We start from the raw sequence: 19103 nt of genomic DNA on the forward strand, positions 1-19103 counted from the left end.
GCTGAGTTCAGGTGATGATCAGCCTGGCCAGCACGTTCACTTTGTGCCGGTTTTGCTTGGGCTGGTGGCAGAGGTCGAGCGTGGCCATCGCTCTGCTCTGATGGCAGCCAAAAAAAAAAAAAAGTTTCCCGCTTTTTCAGCTCAAAGCACGGCAACGTGATGGCAAATGAGCTGCTCTCCAGAACACGTGGTAAAACACATTTTAAAAGAGATGATGGAAATAAATACCTACAGAAATGTTTTTCAACAAAATATTCTTAAAAATTGAGAAGCTTGTGCATCCCGTACACACAACATGTAAGCCGCTGCTTTGTTGCGCTCAGTCTGATTTTTTTCACTCATTTAATTCAGCATCGCTCTGATGAACTATTTTCAAAAACCAAAGGAAGTATTTCCTTGCTAATAGCTCCCAAGGCCAGTTTTCCATCAGGAAAGCAGGTTTATAAGTGAGACCAGATACGGGGTATTGGACGTTGCAGGGAATCCCAAAAGATAGAGAAAATGGAGCTCTCACCCCACTTCAGCAGACAGAGGCCACCTCCCCTCCTCTTTGATGGGTCCTTATTTGGGTTATGAGCCCAACACGACTCCATCTGTGAGCCTTTTCTCTGCTGGGAGCACCAGGGGTTGGTGCTTTGCTCTGGTGTTTCCCCTTCACCTGTTTTAAAGGGCATTGCAAGAAATTCACACCTAAAATTAGCGAAGCCCTTCGTTCCTCCCCAAGCCTTAGTCCAGGCTTTCAGTGGAGCTGCTGACCTGGTGGGTGCCAAAAACCACAGCATCCCTGCCGGGAGCCACCGAGGAGGCTGATGAACACAAAGGGGCCAGAAGGAAGGAAGTGCATCGCTGAATTGCTACGGGACCTCCTTCTATGGCTGTGGATGACCCATGGGGCTGCGGCAGGGCTTGTCCTCCTCGGGAGGAAAACAAACCAACCAAAAAAACCCTACCCAAATGGGAAAGGACCACCGAGGGAACACAAGGTGCCACCAAGCCGGGCAGCAGAGAAGAGGGCAATGGGGAGGGTGAGCAGGGACCATGCGGCTGAGCCGGCAAGGAATACAAGGCTTCCCGGGGGGCTGAAGACTTCCCAGGAAGGGTCTGGGGATGGATGCCCAGATGCAGGTGGTGCTCCTTGGTTCAAAAGATGTTTGAAGTTGGCCATTCTCCCTGTTTTCAGGTATCCAAGGATGCTGAGCCAGATTGCTGGGCTGGATGTCCCCAGGGAGAGGGGATTGCCAGGGCACTGTGGCAGGGACAGGTGTCAGTGATGCTCAGGGGAAGCCATGAGAGCACCCCCGAGTCAGCCTGGCTAAGGAGAGCAAACAGCCCACACAGCCAGCAGCAGTTCCTGGCCACCAAGGGCCTTGGCACAATCCCAGCCTGGGCAGACGCCAGGTCAGCCCCTACATTGCGCAGCTGATGCTCAGCACAAGCACCTCGTGGTCCAGAGGGTGTGATACAATAAGTGCTCCTGCAAGACTGGAGGCAAGTTACTCTCTTTGTGCATGTCTTGTTTCTCAGCCCTGTAAGCCACTGCAACTGTTTTCAGACACCGGGTCACATCAACCCACGAGCTGGGACAGTGCAGCTCTTTTAACCGTCTTGTTCAAGCTGAAATTCCAGCCTGTGCTCAGGATGGATCCCCTGTGAAGGTTTCCTCTCCCGTGGCCACGATGCAGGGTATCAGAGAAAGTCAATCTCAGCATCCCTCCAGCAACAGTAATTTCTGCTTGTGATGGTGGAGAGGAGACACAGGGCTGAGACAAGACAGATGCCAGAAGCAACATCTGTCAGAACCAGAAACTCTTCCCTGCACCCACCCCAGTGGGGATTTATGCCCCCCTAGTCTCTCCTGGCAGGGTCAGACATTGCCCTTCTGCCCCAGACCGAGGGGACGATGGCAGGTGAGAGGGCTGATGGCTATCTCTTCAACCACAGGAGTTTCCCAAGCCAGGGCTCACTTGGGAGGACCAGCTCTGGAGGACCTGGGAGGCCTCACATCCAGCCAGGCATGGGCAGGCTCATCCCATTCCCAGAGTTGTTCCCACCTTCTGCACATCCCAAGCAGCAGGAGGAAGAAAAGGCAGAACAAAAACCCCATGGCAATGATGCCCCAGCCGCTGACCCACGCGCCCAGCCGGGCCGTTCATTCTGGTGGGAGGAAACCCAGGCTTCAGGCAGCTTTGTGTCCTGCAAACCACTGCAAAACTGATTTATATTAAAAATAAAGAGTGCACAATACCGAAGTGGTTGGGGTTTGTCTATTAATCTCTCCAGCAGTCAGCTGCAAACCTAACAAATCCCCTGAAATAGCAGCGGGGAGCCGTGTCCTAGCTCATTCCTCCCTGCCCCCTTTGACAGCTAAAAATAATCAATAATGACTGTCCGAAACAGGGAGACCAAAGCAACGTTACAGACTGCAGGATCATGACTCATATTTTTACTCGCACACTGGCTGGGCACAAAAACACCCCGCGAGGCCGCATTTCCCAGCAGCCATGGTGGAAAATCACCTCCAAACCACCGGGGACCTGGGCAGAGGGGCCACAGCTGTTAGGACGAGCTCCCGCATCCCCTCCTTTTGCCATGATCCTGCAGTGATGCTGTGCTGGAAAGAAATGAAAATAAAAATGATGCAGGCAGTTATGAGCAGCATCATCCCCCCTGCATTATGCAAGCGAGGGCTAATTGAAACACCTGGGAGCAATGAGCCCTGGGGAGGCAGCGGTGGTTGTTATTCTGCTGGTAATTGCTGTTTTCAGCCGCCGCAGGCAGCAGAAGGGACTTGTCTGGAGTTTCCTGGGGTGGTAACAGTGCTGGAGGAGATTTCTGTCTGAATCCCCATCCCGAAGGGGCCACCCTCCTCCCTGGGCAGCCGCCCTGCTCGGGTGGGTCCATCCTCCTTCACGTGTGTCTGCGTGTGACCGTTTTGCCTCGAGAAGCAGCAGCAGCACCAAAGGAAACGCCTGCAACATCCAAACCGCGGCCTGTTTCCTCTGTGGTGACCACATTTCAAGAGCAGATAAAAACTAGCGTTTCCCACCCAGCTCACCGCTGTGCTGGCTGTCACCACCTCCGGGGAGTTCGCCGGGGGGGAAGATGAATCTTCCCACTCTTGCTGAAGATTTTGACACGGAGGAGAAGCAAAGAGAAACGTTGAAAATCCAACAAACAAATCATAAAAATGAGGACACAGCCCTCTGCATTGGCATCGCTGACCCAAGAAGAGCCCAGCACCCTTGGGAGTTGCCCAACCTGGTGAAAAAAAATAGCTATATTGCTCCCTTCTGCCCCAAAATAGCCTGTCCTGGGCTCAGAAAGGTGGCGGTGCAGCACTGAGTAGCAAACTGATGAGTGAGCACCCATCCCAAACTTTCAGGATGACTGTACCTAGATCCATGTGCTGAGAAACACGCTATTTCAGTGGTCAGATCCCTTCTCCCCCGCTGCATTTCCTTCCCCGCTGCTCTCTCACAGTGCCACATGTGGGTGTGAGGCGGCCGCGACCCTTTGCCGTGCCTCTCTGTGTTGGTTCTTATTATTGCAAAGCTGGGAGGAGAAAAAAAGTCCTGATCTCCCTATAAAAAAAAAAAAAAGCTGAAACACCTGAAAAAAAGAAGAAAAAGAAAAAATAGAGGCCGCTAAGGCTGTGGCCAGATTGATGTGATTTACTCGCTGCCTGCTCAGGAATGGGGAGCCAAGGGGTTGCACTGGTCCCATCCTGACCCAAACACAGGCTCACTGCAGACAGGCATGGGGGCTCTTTGCGTCATGTTGCCCCCATTTCAAGCCAACATGGCCAGGACGACGTGCTGATCTGCACAAAGACTGACCCATTGAAGCTACATGTAGGGCTGGTGAGCCTCCCTGATGTCAGAGCAAAACACCCTATGAAGATGAGGCCCTACAGGGGATATTTTCCTGAAGCTCTGGATGGATCCACACAGCCCTGGTCAGACAAGCTCCCATCTACCCAGGGTTAATACACACGCCCTCATCTCTGCAAGGTCTGTTACACACATGCTTTCTTCCGACACTTGTGGTGCCTAGGTAGGGATGAGGAACACATTGCTGAAACCTTGAGGAGATGTGTGTACCAAGCTGGCGTGGTGAGCAAGGGCTGACAGTGGGCTCTGCAGGGAATGCTCATCTCCCCGCACGCAGACGTGCAAGTCCAAAGGGCTTTGAAGGCAGAGGCAACAACCCGATGCACAGCGTTTACCTACACCAGATGCATTCAAATATGTTTCATCTGGGCTGATAACCCTCTCTCTTCCCCTCTCCTTTGGCCCCACCACAGTCAGCAACTACTCTGGGAGTCTGGCAGCGTCATCGCCTTGCGGCTCTCTGCATGGGGAAAGGTTTCGTTTCCAACGTGCTGTCACCAGCGTTGCTGTGCATATAACGAAGCTGGGACTGGAAGGTGCTGGAGGAAGGCAGCAGAGGTTGCTAGGGAGTGAAAATCCCCTGAGGTGGTAGCAAAGAAACCGGCACTTTGAGGATGATGTTGCAGTCAGGAAGCAGTTTAAGAAACAGTGTAAAAGTTCAGGTTGAGAAGATGTCACAGCTTTTTCCTTTAATGCCTCTAACTGCGCACAATTCTGGAGAACGATGTTATTCCTGGTACGGAGCTACTGCTTCCCGCTCTTGCTGAAGATTTTGACACGGAGGAGAAGCAAAGAGACACATTGAAAATCCAACAAACAAATCATGAAAATGAGGACACAGACCAGCTCTGACAGGCTACAGGAAATGCTGCTCCTTATGCCCACGCGATGGAGCCACCAAGGGACCGCAGCAGCAAAGCCAAGAGAAGAGATGAATCCTTCTTCCAGCAACTGGGCCGTGAGTGCCTGCGCTACCACGTGGGAGGCGGCTCCCATCAGCCATCCACACCAGGCCAGGGAAGATCTTGTGCAAGAGATAACTCTGCAGGAGTCAATTCATCTAATAATACATATATATGTATTTTTTAATAAATAGGTCTGTTTGCAGCAGAACAGGACCTTACATCCCCCTGTGAGCCTGGCTGGTGTCTATTAGCCACCAGCACCCATCAAAAATTCCCTCTTGTTGGGCATTTGTCCTCAGCTGGGTGTTGTGGGGCTTGCACATCTTCAAGGCTTTCGAGGTCTCCAGCCCCAGTTTGGTGGAAAAGGGCTCATCTGCCGCCACCCTTGCCACAGCAGCATGCCCTCTGTGGAGCAGAGGGGGTGGAAGAGTCAACCACATTCTTTAAACACAGAAGTATTTTGACAGCCAGGCTTATGGCAAATGATCCTAATGAAAAGCAGCTGCCTCGTGCCTGTAAATAGGATTCTCTAGGCAGCATTTTACCCTAATAGAGTAAAATCAGAAGATAGGAATTTTTTATATATATATAGAAGATGACTTGCAGTCTCAAATCTAAACTTTACTGACAGGCCAGCACCGTGGGTTGGAGAGGGGGAGAGTTTAGGGACAATAATTTATTGAAATAATTATTCAAATGTATTCACTAAGACTTGAAGCCCACCCAAGGCTTCACTCTGCCCACACCTCCCTGGCATTGGCAGGGGTCAGAGCACACAGCTCCTGCTCCTGCCTATTCCCAGCACACTTCAGCCCTCCAGCTGCACCAGGCTGGGACTGACAGGCAAACCCCTGGCTGCCATTGCACCAGCGTCTGGGGACAAGGTCCTTCCCACGGAAGTGTTCAGTCAGGGCAGCGCTGGTTCGGAAGACAACCTGCATCTGAACGCCCTGGCGTCGACAAAAAAGCTCAGCACAGAGCTGTCAGTTACCTCAAACAGCCTTAAATATCTTCCCCTGCCTCCAGCTGCTCTGTAAATCCCTCTGGCAAGAGACTTATGGCTTGTATCACACAAACCTCTTCACACCTGGCTCTCCCTTGCTCTCCTAGGCTGGTTTCTCTGCTAGGTCCCTCCTTGTTGGCCTCCCTGAGCTCTGGCTGGTGGCTCATCCCCAGCTGGCTTTGCATCGTACGGCCACAGAGAAATCCAGCTTAACTTCCCTCACCAAGCAAGCACTCATCCCCATGAAAACTTGTCGATGATGCAAAGTGAGCATAAGCTGGGGCTGTGGTGTCTGCCCAAGCCCAACCATCTCCATCCAGGACAACAGTGGGTGCTCCAGCGGTCCGTGGATGTGGACATGGATGAAGAGAGTTGCCATGGGGCAGGGCAGCTTGCCCATCCCATCCCATTCCATCCCTCCAGGCACTGGAGCAAAACACCTACTAATTTCCAAGTGGCCTTTCCTTCCCGGGCAGTTACACAGCCTGCAAAATGAGCTAAGAAGTGGCACTTACTGTTTTCTCCAAGGGTACAGTCTCCTGTGGAAGGAAGAAGCAAGAACCAAAGCATTACTGACATAAACCTCAAATATTAGGTTAACAGTAGACATGTAAGCAATGAGCACGGCCACCACCGAGTGACACCAGCTTCCTCCCTTTCTCCACTCACTTCCTCTCGGTTGAGAAGTTGGCAAGTTGTCTGCAGAGCCAGTTACTCTTGCTTCAAAAGCCTGAGCTTTAGGACTGTCGTTCTGGGTAGCTTCATCAAAATGAAGACAACAAAGTAAATGAGCACTGCCTACGTGCAACAGCTTGTTGTGAAAATGAGGAAAATAATTATGTCCCATGCAGTTATTACAGAGGTGGTGTTCTTGCATGTTATACTGCTGGTAATTGCTAGGAATTTTGCATATTAAGAAAACAAGTATTTTCAGGCCAGCTCCTGACAACACTACTGAATGTGAACATAGGAATTGGCACCAGGTCAGGCCAACGGTCCATCCAGCCCAGTCTTCACCTCCAATAGTGGTCAGAAGCAAATGACCAGGGAAGAGTAAGAACAAGACGACCACATAAGGTATTTGCCCCAAAGTGGTCTCCTGCCTTCAGTTGGTTTCAGCTCAGAGGTCTTCTGAGCCAGATGTGATTTCTTCTCAGTGACACCCGCCACACAAATACTGTGCTCCTGAAGTAGACTCCCTTTTTCATGTACTTGTCCAGTTGCCCTTGAGGCTGTGTAAATGTTTAGCATCCAAAAATCCTCAGGCAGGGAGCTCCACGGATCCACTGCCTGCTGTGAGTAAAAAACCCACCGGTTTTTGTTGTGCTTCTGGCTCTTAAAGTCATGATTTTGTAGTCCCCTGTCACACCCCTCTTTGGTCATTTCTTTCTAAATCCAAGACTCGTACTTCACATAGACTGAAGCTGCTCAGTGTGGATCCTTGTTGTCTCCTTCTGCACCTTTTGCAGTTCTCCTCTGTCGTTTTTAGATGAGGACAAAACCCAAACTGTGTACATTATTGAAGATACGGATGGACCATGGATTTACAGAGTGCCATAAAGACATACACTATCCCTTTCCTTGCCGTGTTAGGTGTGTAATTGGCTTTGACCACTTCCCACCACTACCTACAGCAACCCCAAAATCCTGCTCCAGAAGCACCAGGTTACACTACCTTCTCCCCCTGCTGTGTCATCTTCCATCTATCTTCCTTCATGTCTACTTCCCATTTCACTTGGCCTCCCACAGCCCTTCTGAACTCCTCCCATGCTGCCTGTGTCCTCATCACCACCACCCTCAGAAACATCGTCTCATGAGCAAGCCGTCCCCTCCCACTGCTCACCTCCAGTTCAGCATGACTATGTTGAAGATCATCTTGGTTCCTGTAAGAAACTGTCCTATGTTCACCTGCCTAGGACCAAAGATGGTGAGTGAGGACGGTCCAAATAACAGAGGTCTAATTTCTGTTACAGGCTGTTTGGCTCTTCTCAAAAAATGTGTGTCTCTCAAATCTTTACTCTCTTTACTCTCAGAGCAGAGCCCAACATGTGCCCAAGAGGTCGAGGACAAAAGCTGTTCACTGAATTTTTACCTCTATTTATAAAGCACATCTCAGATGGTCTTTTCCTCTGCAGTAGCTCCATGAGTCAGTGTGGAAGCATCCTGGAGCTGAGTTTCAAAAGTTATCCTTTTTCCTAAAAAAAATGTCAGCCCAGGAGGATATGACACAGCTGGTAAGAGCACTGAGATCTTCTAACTCTTTATCCTGTTTTTAAAATACCAGACTATTTTTCCTCCCAGGGTGTGTTTATAAAGATTTTCAAATCTTAACATGAACAAAAATTCCCTGGAGTAGAGGCTGGCGTCACACCACGCTATATATCATCAGAAAAGACAAATTCCAGACACTGGGATATTCAGAACAGACCAGAAATAAAAGGAAGAAACACAGGGGGAATTTAAAGAGAAGTAGGTGGGAGGGATGTTTAATATAATGTTAAAGCAGCACTCACGTATTTAAGCAAATGCTGAGTGACTAAATTAAATGCTGGTTGTAACGTTTTTCTTCTGCACAATTCGGGCCCCTTCGTTTCACAGATCTCCCTTCTGGGGATAGACGCAATAACGTCAGCCCCAAAGCACCATGTTTATCTGCTCACCCTCATGGAACTACAGCCACATGGGTATTCTGGTGGTTGTTTAGCCCCTAGAGACATGCAAGGTATAAACATATGTTGTATCTAGAAATAAGCTACCCAGAGTGTTTTTGTTTGCTTCACTTGAAATCACAGAAGACATACAGACCTAGAGGGGGAAAAAAAAAAGCCACTTAAATATTTCTGTGCATCAGTTTTCCATCAGGATTTTCATCAGGTTTTTCCTGGGATGAAGGAGCGGGCCACGGTTCCTGCCTGCAGCTCCTGGTTTGCTATTGACCATGAAATCCTTCCAGCTCCGATGACCCTGGCTGCCCCTCAGCAAACTGCAGGCCTCCGTTTACAAAAACACTCCCACGCCAAGCTTTTTCATCTTTGTTTATATACCCTCCTTCCCCCTCTCCTCTGCAAAGGAGCACGAGAAGTCATTTCAGCAAACCTCAGCCAGCAAGAGGAGTGCGGTGGGTGAAGTCCGTCATATACCGCTTCAGCTGATCTACACGAGACTGGGGGCAGCACCATTCTTGCCCAGCTGGATTGCTGGTTGGAGCACACAACTGCTTTATTACAGGTGTGATGTAGGTCTGAAATCATGCTGGCCTCTTAACGCTTTTTTCCCTAGCCTGGTGAAACTGGGAGAGGTGATTATCATTTGGGCTTCTCCTATTTATTGCAGTGCTTTCGGACACAACCCTGCACACTCATCAGTTAAGAAGGTAAAGGAAAACTCTACTGGGTTACATAAGAGTCTCCTCTCTAGACAGACACTTTGGGATGGCTGTAAATAGGATGGCATATAAAGATGTACTTTGTCTAGCATACTTCCCATTTAGCAAACGTGGCTTAAGGATTTCCTGAACAGAAACCTGCACTGTGCACAACAGCCACGGACAAAGCCATAGTCTGTCAGTCCCCGTTTGAATTCCGCGATCTCCTGCAGAGATCAAAGTTCATTGATGTCCTCTCTTGGTTTAGATGAGGGACAATATAGCATCGCTGAATTCAACCACAGCTTTCTCTGCAGAGAGGTTAAACTGCAGCAACTTCCCTTGCTTCTCCAGGCAAGAGGCATGGGGACTTGGAGAGTTACCCAACAAAAAATAAACAGGGAATTCATTTAATCAAGTGCCCTTATTCTTCAGAGGCACAAAAGGCAAAGGACTGAATCATAAAGGTGGGGAATGAAGAACTCTTCTAACTATTAAGTGCCATTAAAAATTTCAGTGCAAAACTCATCCGTGTAATTAGGTCAGTATTAATTACCCTGAGTGATTCAGATCTCTCTGGTGTTAAAACACCAGCTACATACAACAAACATCCTAATACAGGGAAAATCCCAACCAGACCACCTGAGAACAAGCAAAAATCAACCAGGAGAAAGGATATTACACTCTTTAACCACCCAACTGAGAGCAGAACCAGGAGGTCCACATTCTCTCCTGCCCTAAAACGCACTCAGAGTAGGGGAAAAGCACGTGCACGCGTGAGAGGATCCTCATGTGTGCTGGAAATGCTTAGAAAGGTATAAAGGACCAGGCATCATCTGAGAGTTACTACACTGGGTCCATGCCAGTTCCTCCTCCAAAGACACAGGCACATATTTCTCTTCTCCTTGAGTAGGGAAACTTTCTAGCAGGCTGATGCAACTACATCACACAGTACGGCTCAGGCAACACACAAGAGAGCCAGAAAATATGACAAATTTTGGCATATGCAAATGCCATTTTGGTATAGCAAATAGTAGGATATCAATTCCAAAGTTAGATCAAATGTGAATATTTTGAAAAAGTTTGAGATGCTTCAATTAGAGGCTGAAAGACAACTCCTCTGTAACACCTCTACTGTGGCATTCACTTTCTGGCAGCTCTGAACCTAATTTTCTCGCACTTAATATTCTTTCACTCGTAGCTAAAATGTTTTATCTTGATTTCCTGTGAGGAAGAAAGGACAGGAATTAAAAAGCAGGAGGCTAGAGGAGAATAAATGGAAAATCTGCATTGAATAGAACTGCTGATGCACATCTTCATGGAGGAAAAAAAGCATCATGTAACTGATAACTGACTACCTATGAAACTTTCCATTTTCCCTGTTATATTGTGTTACTAGAAGATCATAAGGGCATCAGGTTTAAGTTACATCACCAATGGCTGGACCACCAACATCTGCTAGGGATGGTGGAATGGTCCATTCCAAAAAGATATAGATAGTAAAATAAATATACCCTTCATGCTAAATCCATGTGCCGTATGGATTCTCAGGGGGTAACACCTCCCTCAGTGCATGTTTTCCTCTAAGCCGAGAACACTTCAGAAGCACTACAAGGCTTTTACTGAGTAGGGATAGAAGATCACAGATGCAGGAGAAGGGACAGGAGGGGGTAGGGATAGAAGATCAGGGATAGAAGATCCAAGATGCAGGAGAACAGCATGGTATACTATACATACATGCATACCAGTTCTTGCACAACACGGTGTTTTGCTCAAAGACCCTGTTTTGAGACCTGTAATCCTAAGAGCCTCAGCTCTCACAGCAAGCAGCAAGTTTGTACTGCTGTCCTGGTTTCCTGGGATAAAAATTTATAGAATCACTTTTCTGTTCCATTTTGTTTCAGTTTGTGGCCAGCCATGGTGATCAAGGCCATTAGCAGTAAGCCAGGGCAGCTGAGCCAGGCTGGCCCACAGGTGTGTTCTATAGCATTAACATCAAGTTCACTATAAAAGGGAAAGCTTGGTGGGGAGAGGGGAGGCTCTTTTTGCTCTCCTCTCTTCTATTCTACCTCTTTTGCATTCTCAACAATTGCTATTCCTGGAGCAACTTGCCAGCGCTCTGTAGCTATGTATAATTTTGTGTGTTTTGTATTACCGTTGATAGTGGTTTCTTTATTTTATTAAATCTGTTTAACTTTAACACACGAGTCTTCCTCCTTTCCCAATCCCCTTCCTCGGTTGGGGAAGGAACATTGGGTGAGAGAACAACTGTTTATTGTTTAGCCCCAGGTGCAGGCTAAATGAAGACAACTGCTCAAGTCAATTCTTCAAGCTTTTAGGTGCAGATTTCCGGCTTCAATTAGGGAAGGGGGGTTAGTACTTGTGGGGCACTCCCAATTGTGAGGGAGGGAAGAAACAGCTGACTAATGATTTTCTCATTCTTGGAGTTCCAGGTACTGAATTTTCACACACCGCATAATTATGTCACAGAGCTCTTTGCATGCTGTGGCAGTGAAGTTAAAAAAAAAAAAATTAGACAAATTCCTGGAGGATATTTTTATTTCTTGTCACTAACCACCATGGTCTAGAAGCAACTTCTAATCATGATTAAAAGCTCTCCTGAGCTACCAGAAGCATTTTGTGCTTCCTCTGAGGGGCCTGAAGGACCAATCTAGCCTTGGTTTGGCCCAGTACAGCTCTTTGTAGAGTATAAGTTAGAACAACCCAGGTTATATTTATACAGCGAACAGACAACAGCTCTAATAACAAGAATAAATTCTCTGACTAGTCCCAACAAGGAACCGCTCTGAAATGTGAAGGGCACAAGCAAAGCTAGGTTGTACAGCTTGCCTCTCTTGAAACTCATCCAGTGTCTAGGTATCTTAAAGCGTGGCTTAGGTTTCAACTCTTTTGGTAATGATATTAATCATTATCTTCACCTAAATGTCATTAGTATTTTTGCTGAGCACCTGTGACTGTATCAAAACCATGTAGGATAGATTTAAGAAAAACACAATCCACTGGACTCTCTGGCATCTATTTTCCCATAAGCAAAGTGATCAACAACTAACAAGATGATGAAATTTTTTCTCTCAGGTCTCTTGGGCAGCTGCCAAACCTACATCTGAAGCAGAAGTCCGTTTCTTCCTGTACCAGAAAGACTGAAGGGAAAGGAAAACAAATTCCTTTGGTTTTACATCTTCAAAAAAATATTCCCTCACACTTCACACTGTGCATAACAAGGGATCTGTCTTAGCAAGGGGTCATTGTTCCCTCAGCTTAGCCTATTATTTCCTACTCTGGCTGTTGCATACTTGAAAGCTTTTGCAGTGTCTGTAGTGGGGATTTTTGCCCCTTTTTGTTCTTTTTTTTTTTTTAATCATTGTATATGTTTGAATATGGGACAACAATAAATGCAAACACTGATGCAGGTTTTGGAAAAGAAGAAAAACACAAGGGGTTTCTAGGTACACAAATGTACTTCTGTTTTCTCCAATAACATTATTAAAGAATATTTCAAATCTCAGTAAAGTTTTGGTCTAAAACTGAGTATTTTTAATATCGCCTCTACTCACAAGGTAAGCTTTTAGGTTTGATTTCTGTAATGAGTTGACAGATGCTAGCCTCCCTACTTGGCTGAGTAGTTATATAGACTGAACATAAATCCCACGACTGTTTCCAGCTGTATCACAACAGCTAACAATCTAATGTTACAGGATACCAGGAAAATAGGAGCACAAAATGTCATGAAAACATTAAGAAACCAAGTGGTTCTACAACTAAGGAAACAGGAAAGAGGAGACTTGAAGGATGACATTGTTTTCCAAAGTTACAACTTAAATTTACTGTACAGATGAAAGGCTTGTCTTGTTAAAGGGAAGTCACAGGTTTTACAGAGGGCTTTCAAATACTCATCACACACGCGTTCGTGCTGGTCTGCCGGCATAACGCATGTGCAGTGTCCCCAAAAAAGACAAAACTCAGAACGTCACGAGATAGATAGTAACTGACTTTTATGGAGGAGGAGGAAGAGTATCAGTGGCAGCGGTAGGAGTAGCAGGGAAAAAAACAGATGACATTTCAGCCACACAAGGAAACACAAATGAATGAATTGAGTAACAACTCCCTCGCACAGCAGAAACCACAAAAAGCAGAATTTAGTCAAAATTTAGCCAGAGGGATGGAGAGGGGAAAAGGACACAAAAATACAGCTGCAACAAACATTAAGCTGCAGCTCTTGGCTTTAAAAGCTAACAGGGGATATTTAGGGATTATTTCTAACCCTTGTAGAAACTCTCTCCAAATCTGCCCAGAGCAGTTTTGTTTAAAGAAATGACAATGGCACTGACAGTAGAAAAGCTAACTTCAAAATCATAAAGTTTACAGCTTGATTTGCAGCTCAGCACTTTTTTTTCTCCCCACTTAATCCACTGTTTGAAACAGTTTGAATCAGGATCTGAGAGAAATCAGCGATTTTTTTTTCTTTTTAAAAGTTGAATTCCCAGCTAAATTCCCAGTGAAAATTGTCTAAACTCTCTCTTTCCTCCATAGTCCAAGGGTCTGTCACTGGACATGAAGCCACAAAAATCAAGTACCTTAAGGCTATTCAGTCCGAGGGAACCAAAATCCATCTGCTAGAGCGGGGAATATCCATCTGTTCCAGTGAATCTGATGAGATGTTTCTGTTTCTCAGTAAACCTTGAGGTTTACTGGAGAGGGAAGCACTTTATCTCCACTAACAGCTGAGACAACACAGGATAGAGGGGATAAAGACATGACAACACCACGGCAAGAAAGATGGATGCATTTAGACAGGGAGCTCAGCAGCAAAGACTGGGAAGAGCGATGCAGGTCACTGTTTGAAGAAGCAGAGGTAAGTCAAGGAGCCTAGAAATTCAAAGACTGGGAATTTTCTCTCTATAAAATCTGAGATTGTGCAAATTTCTATCTTAATAAATCTTTGGCAGGAAATTCAGTACTTATTCATATGAAACCCTGCTCTCTTCTGAGAGGGGGAAAGACAGAGAGAAGGGCCTGATGTAAGATCAGTAACTTTACAGAACTCAACCAACAGCAACAGGAAAGATCCTAAAAGCAGAGACCCCACGTCTTCATTTTCTTTCAGGGCGGAATGAATCCCCCTTGTGCCACCACAAAACTGTCATCCCAATACAACTAAGGTCAGAACTGAGAGACGCTTGTCAGGCCTCTGCGATTGTAACACGTACCAGACATGCTACTTCTGAACTGAACAGAAAATTTGGGCTATAAACTTACATGGGCAAATTTTGAGGCCTCCCTCTGCAGTTCTTCAGAGAGCAAAGATGCTGCATTCTGCCAAGTGCCCCTGCAGCAGGGAAGGGTGCTGAGTTATAAGCATGTCAATCACAGTCTGAAGTCCTTAGGCAGGAGGGCAATTTGGGGGGGGGGGGGGGCGCAGGGGAGAGAGAGAGAGAGAGAGAGAGAACTGCAATAACACACAAATATGGAAAACAGCCAAATTTGAGATCACACAGGTTTGTTCTGATGATAAACTTTAACAGACCCTAAAGTGAAGGCTGACGCACAAAGATCAGCTTAGGTCAAACTCACCTTGTTCAGTCTGATGTTAGACAGGGTACAAATGTTTTCATTGGCGAATGAAAAGAGACTGTAAATCTTTTGAAAAGGCTGGCGTGCAAACTCCACGAGGTGCTGTTCAGCCATCCCTCAGCAGCATCCAGCCAGAGCTGTTTAAACACTCCTTTGAGCAGGCTGGGCCAATATAATTATTATAAACTGCGATTAGCAACAAAAGACCCAGTCTAAGCACAACAAAAGAAAAGAAAAACTGACCTGCTCAGTATTTCATCACCCTTGCTATTTACAAAATTTGCTTAAATCTCTCAGCATACAGTTTGTAAAATGATGTGGAGCTACAGGAAGACACCAAAAACCTCCTGTGAGGTTAAGATGAAGACTGGCTCTTTCCGACCCTGTCTTTATTCAACTTTCCTTCTTGGGAAAACCACTAGCAGATGTCTCTCTTTGCATAGCATGGGGGTTGTTGGCCATGACTTGGCTTCCAGAACTGCACTTGCTTTACTAAGTTCTCCCTCCCACTCCTGTTCTCATCTTCATCCAGCAAGGAACAGGGCAACAGCTTTAAAAAAAGTTTGAGGAAGAGGCTGAAGAGAATTTGAAGAGTGATGTTTTGTGCTCATGTTGATTTGACATTCTTCCTTTCAGACCACCTCTGTGCATTATCTGTAAAAGAGATCCATTAAGCAGCTCTCCCAGCCCTATTTGCTTACTAAGTTGGTTTCACGATTATTACGTGAGGAGGAAATAATTCAGTGTAGACATGAACTCATTTGGATTAGTGCCCTCAGGCAAACACGATGACAGTGGAAACCTTGCGCATACAAGGTGTAGTAAGCCGGAAGGGAAAGGAGGCCAGATGTCACGGAGTACACTGCTTACTGTAAGCTAGATGAGCACAACAGCAGCACCAGACAAGAGCTGGATTGCTCATTACCACATCACAAAGCCCAAAATTAAGAATTACCTGCATGTGGATCCTCGTTGAATTGCATACTTAGGTATGAAGTAAAGCAGAAGCTTTACTAAATTCTAGTCTGCATCTTTCTTATTTTCTCCAGCCAAAATTCAAGTTTGGCTTTCAGTGCTTCCAACGCTGAAAAGCACAAAGGATTGTCAGGAATTCTGCACTCACCAGTCCTGACAAGTGCTACGTTTCACTCAAGCCTACATAACAAAATAAAACTGGGTAGTGGGAGAAGGGATCCAAGTGTAAGTGCATACAGTCCAAGTAACCCACTGGCAGAAGATTTTTTGTTTAGAAAAAAAGGGACTCCATCCTCTAGAAGATAAACATTATAATTTGTGCATTAATTATAGCTCATTTACCTTCCTTATCCAAAGGCCTGTACTTCCTCCTCCCAACTGGCTTTAGAAGCAAAGGCCTGAGCCTTTACACAAACAAGCTAATGGATTCTAATGGCTTACCCTGATGCAATGTCATTTAATCACAGAAGCACTTAATTTTCCCTGCTGTATTCAGGGAAGGAAAAAAAAAAAGACTGCATCCACATTCATCTATCTCATCTAAACACCTCTTATTTCAGTTTTCAAGTTCCATTATTCCCATTATTCTCAAATTTTCTTGTAGTCAAATTTTCTCATGCTTTCATCTTAGGAGACTCTTTCCTGTCCCTTAAATGTAAGGAAAAAAAACCCCACATCTTTAGCTCCCTATATTTCCCAGATCACTGTTCACTAAGTAATTCCAAAAAAGTCATTCATATATTTATTTTATAGTAGTTACCAGTTTTGCTCATTGTTTCCCCAATTTTAAATTTACTTCATAAGAAATCAGTCATATCTAAAAAATTAAATTATTCCTGATTTAATTACGTTACTTTCACTTTTCATTTAAAGTACCTAGTACTCAAGCAATGCTCCAAAAACCAGGAACTGGCAACTGAAAAAAAACCAAACCACCAAACTCCAAAACACAACCAAACCAACCCAGATACAACAACCTAATACTATATCTACTTTTTAAAGATTTTTTTCATCTTCTGTTCCCAGCTGTCTCCGAATCCCGTTCCCACCACACGTTGTTTCTTTTAGTTGCATTCCATTTCCTTATCTCCGTTTTTATTTATTTCACTTACTCTTTACTCCACACACTCCCAATTCTTTGTCAAGACAATTCTTTCTCCATGGGAGTGGACCGGAGACCCAATCAGGCAGTACAGTCACCGGTGCTTCTCCACACCCAGAGCAAACAAGACTGGTCTGTGCAATTTCTTCTCCAACCTTGTACCTATTTAGCCCTCTGGGGCCACTCTCTCTGTCTTCTCCCCTCTCTCTCTCCTCTGGTCACTTCAGAAGGCAGGTAGATGCTTTCTCACAGCATTTCGCCTTGGCAAGCACCACTCAGCCTGTTTTTTCTTATTCTCAGTTGTGTCCTATAGAAGAGGCCTGCTTTTAATCTCATGGTTACAGGAAGGGTTAAAGTAACTAATTAATGCTGGCACTCCACCAATCCCACCCATTTCACTAACAGGTTGATATCACATGTGCACTCCCCTATCTTACTCATAAGATTTAACTCTTGGGCTCTTTTCCCGTCCCTTTGTTTCTGCAACCCACTCTTGTGTTTGATCCTTCCCTGGAACTCATCACTACATTTAATGCATAGTGACCTCTCCTCCATCTTTCCCCCCATGTCTCTGCTCGCCCACAGTACCCTCCTTTTCCTCTCTCTCTCTAGTCCATGAAGACCCTTAACATCACATCTGTACTCGCACTCCCCATCGTCACCGTAACTTCTTTTCTTTCACTTGGCCCAACGCTTGACAAAAATCCCACTAATATTTAGAAAGAAACAGGGTGCTTAGCATGGCCAGGAAGTACAGAGTAGGTAGTAACATGTGTACAGTAAAACCTGTAGCACTTTCAGAAAAGTGTAATTTCTCTTGAGGAATGACAAGGCACAGGGGCCAAACCTCACAGTACAATACCAGAGCACAGTTTGTCTTTAATCTCTCCTGGGGTAGACAGTGAACATCTACAGAACAGAAAGGTGGAAGACCAGATGATCTCACCTTGCCCCAACCAAAAAAAGCACCACATCTGTTCAAGGTAAATGAACGAACAAGAAAGCAGATGAAGAAGCCAAAAGAGTTGTAGCTGCCAACTTATTTCAAACAAAAAACAAAGTGCCAGCCATGCAATCCATTCCTTGACTCCCTTCAATTGTATAAGCAGTGTTACTGTACAGGCAATTATTTGTGTATGTACTATTTTTCCTAGGGCACTTAATGTTCCCTTGCTTTTGCCAGAGTTGTCCGTCTATTACAGTATCTAACAAATCCGTGCACAATTGCAACAACATTTTCTTGATAGTCTACTACATTGGCACTAGAGAAAGCTGCCCAATAAAGCCTTTTGCTTCTGAACTTCGGAAACATGTTGTTACCGAATGCCATGCAGTACAGCACAACTGCTCTGTAAGTCAATGTTATGTTTAAAATTAAGCATTACAAGAAATATTTAAATCACATTTTATTTTTCAAATTCAAAAATAACAATTAGCTTTATTTAACGTTACACATCTCACAGATTTAAAATATCATGCTCTATTTAAATATCTGAGTGACAACACTATACAAATAAAATGTTACACAAAATATACTTAAGAAACTTATGTTTTGGTCTTCAATCTGAACAATAAATAGACAGGCACTTCTACATATACAAAGGAAGCAACCACTATTTAGAATAACTCTTATAAGCAAGATGTGGAAATACAGAAGAAAAATCTGAGTTTTGAGAACATGTTTAACTCTACATGAGACATCATGCAACTTCAAAGTTTGTTTCAAAATCCGAAACTCTTAGAATCTGCACAATTCTAGATTTGCTACTGCTTTATAGGAGATCCAAACCATGCTCTCGTAAGCAATGTGCAATTTCAGTTACTTGCATCAAATCAAGCTACCTGATCACATTTAGTGCCAAAACAGAAAACCAGGACTGACCAGAGTAGCTTTTCACATAAGTAACACAAGCAACAAGTCAGCTTCACCTCATGGTAAGCTCAGGGCAGGGGGCAGACCTAACTGTACCTACTGCCCAGCCCCAAATAAAAGCTGTTCTTCCTTTTCCTTATATATTCAGCTCTTTCATGGGGTGTTTCAAACAGTATTATGCTTCTTTTGTAAAAAAAGCATCATCTAATAAAAGGGTAAATCCTTCAGACACAGGCACGCTTTGCACAAAAGATCGTAAGTAAAGGAGAAAATACTGTTCTGGGGTGCAAAAAGACTGAAAACTATAAATTAAAAAATTCAATACTTAAGTCTTGTAAGAGTGTTTCATACTTAAAGTAAAACTACATTCCTCCAACTTGTGAATTTTCAATTTACAGT

The sequence above is a fragment of the Nyctibius grandis genome, chromosome 1 (genome assembly GCF_013368605.1).
Source record: "Nyctibius grandis isolate bNycGra1 chromosome 1, bNycGra1.pri, whole genome shotgun sequence".
Lineage (NCBI taxonomy): Eukaryota > Metazoa > Chordata > Aves > Nyctibiiformes > Nyctibiidae > Nyctibius > Nyctibius grandis.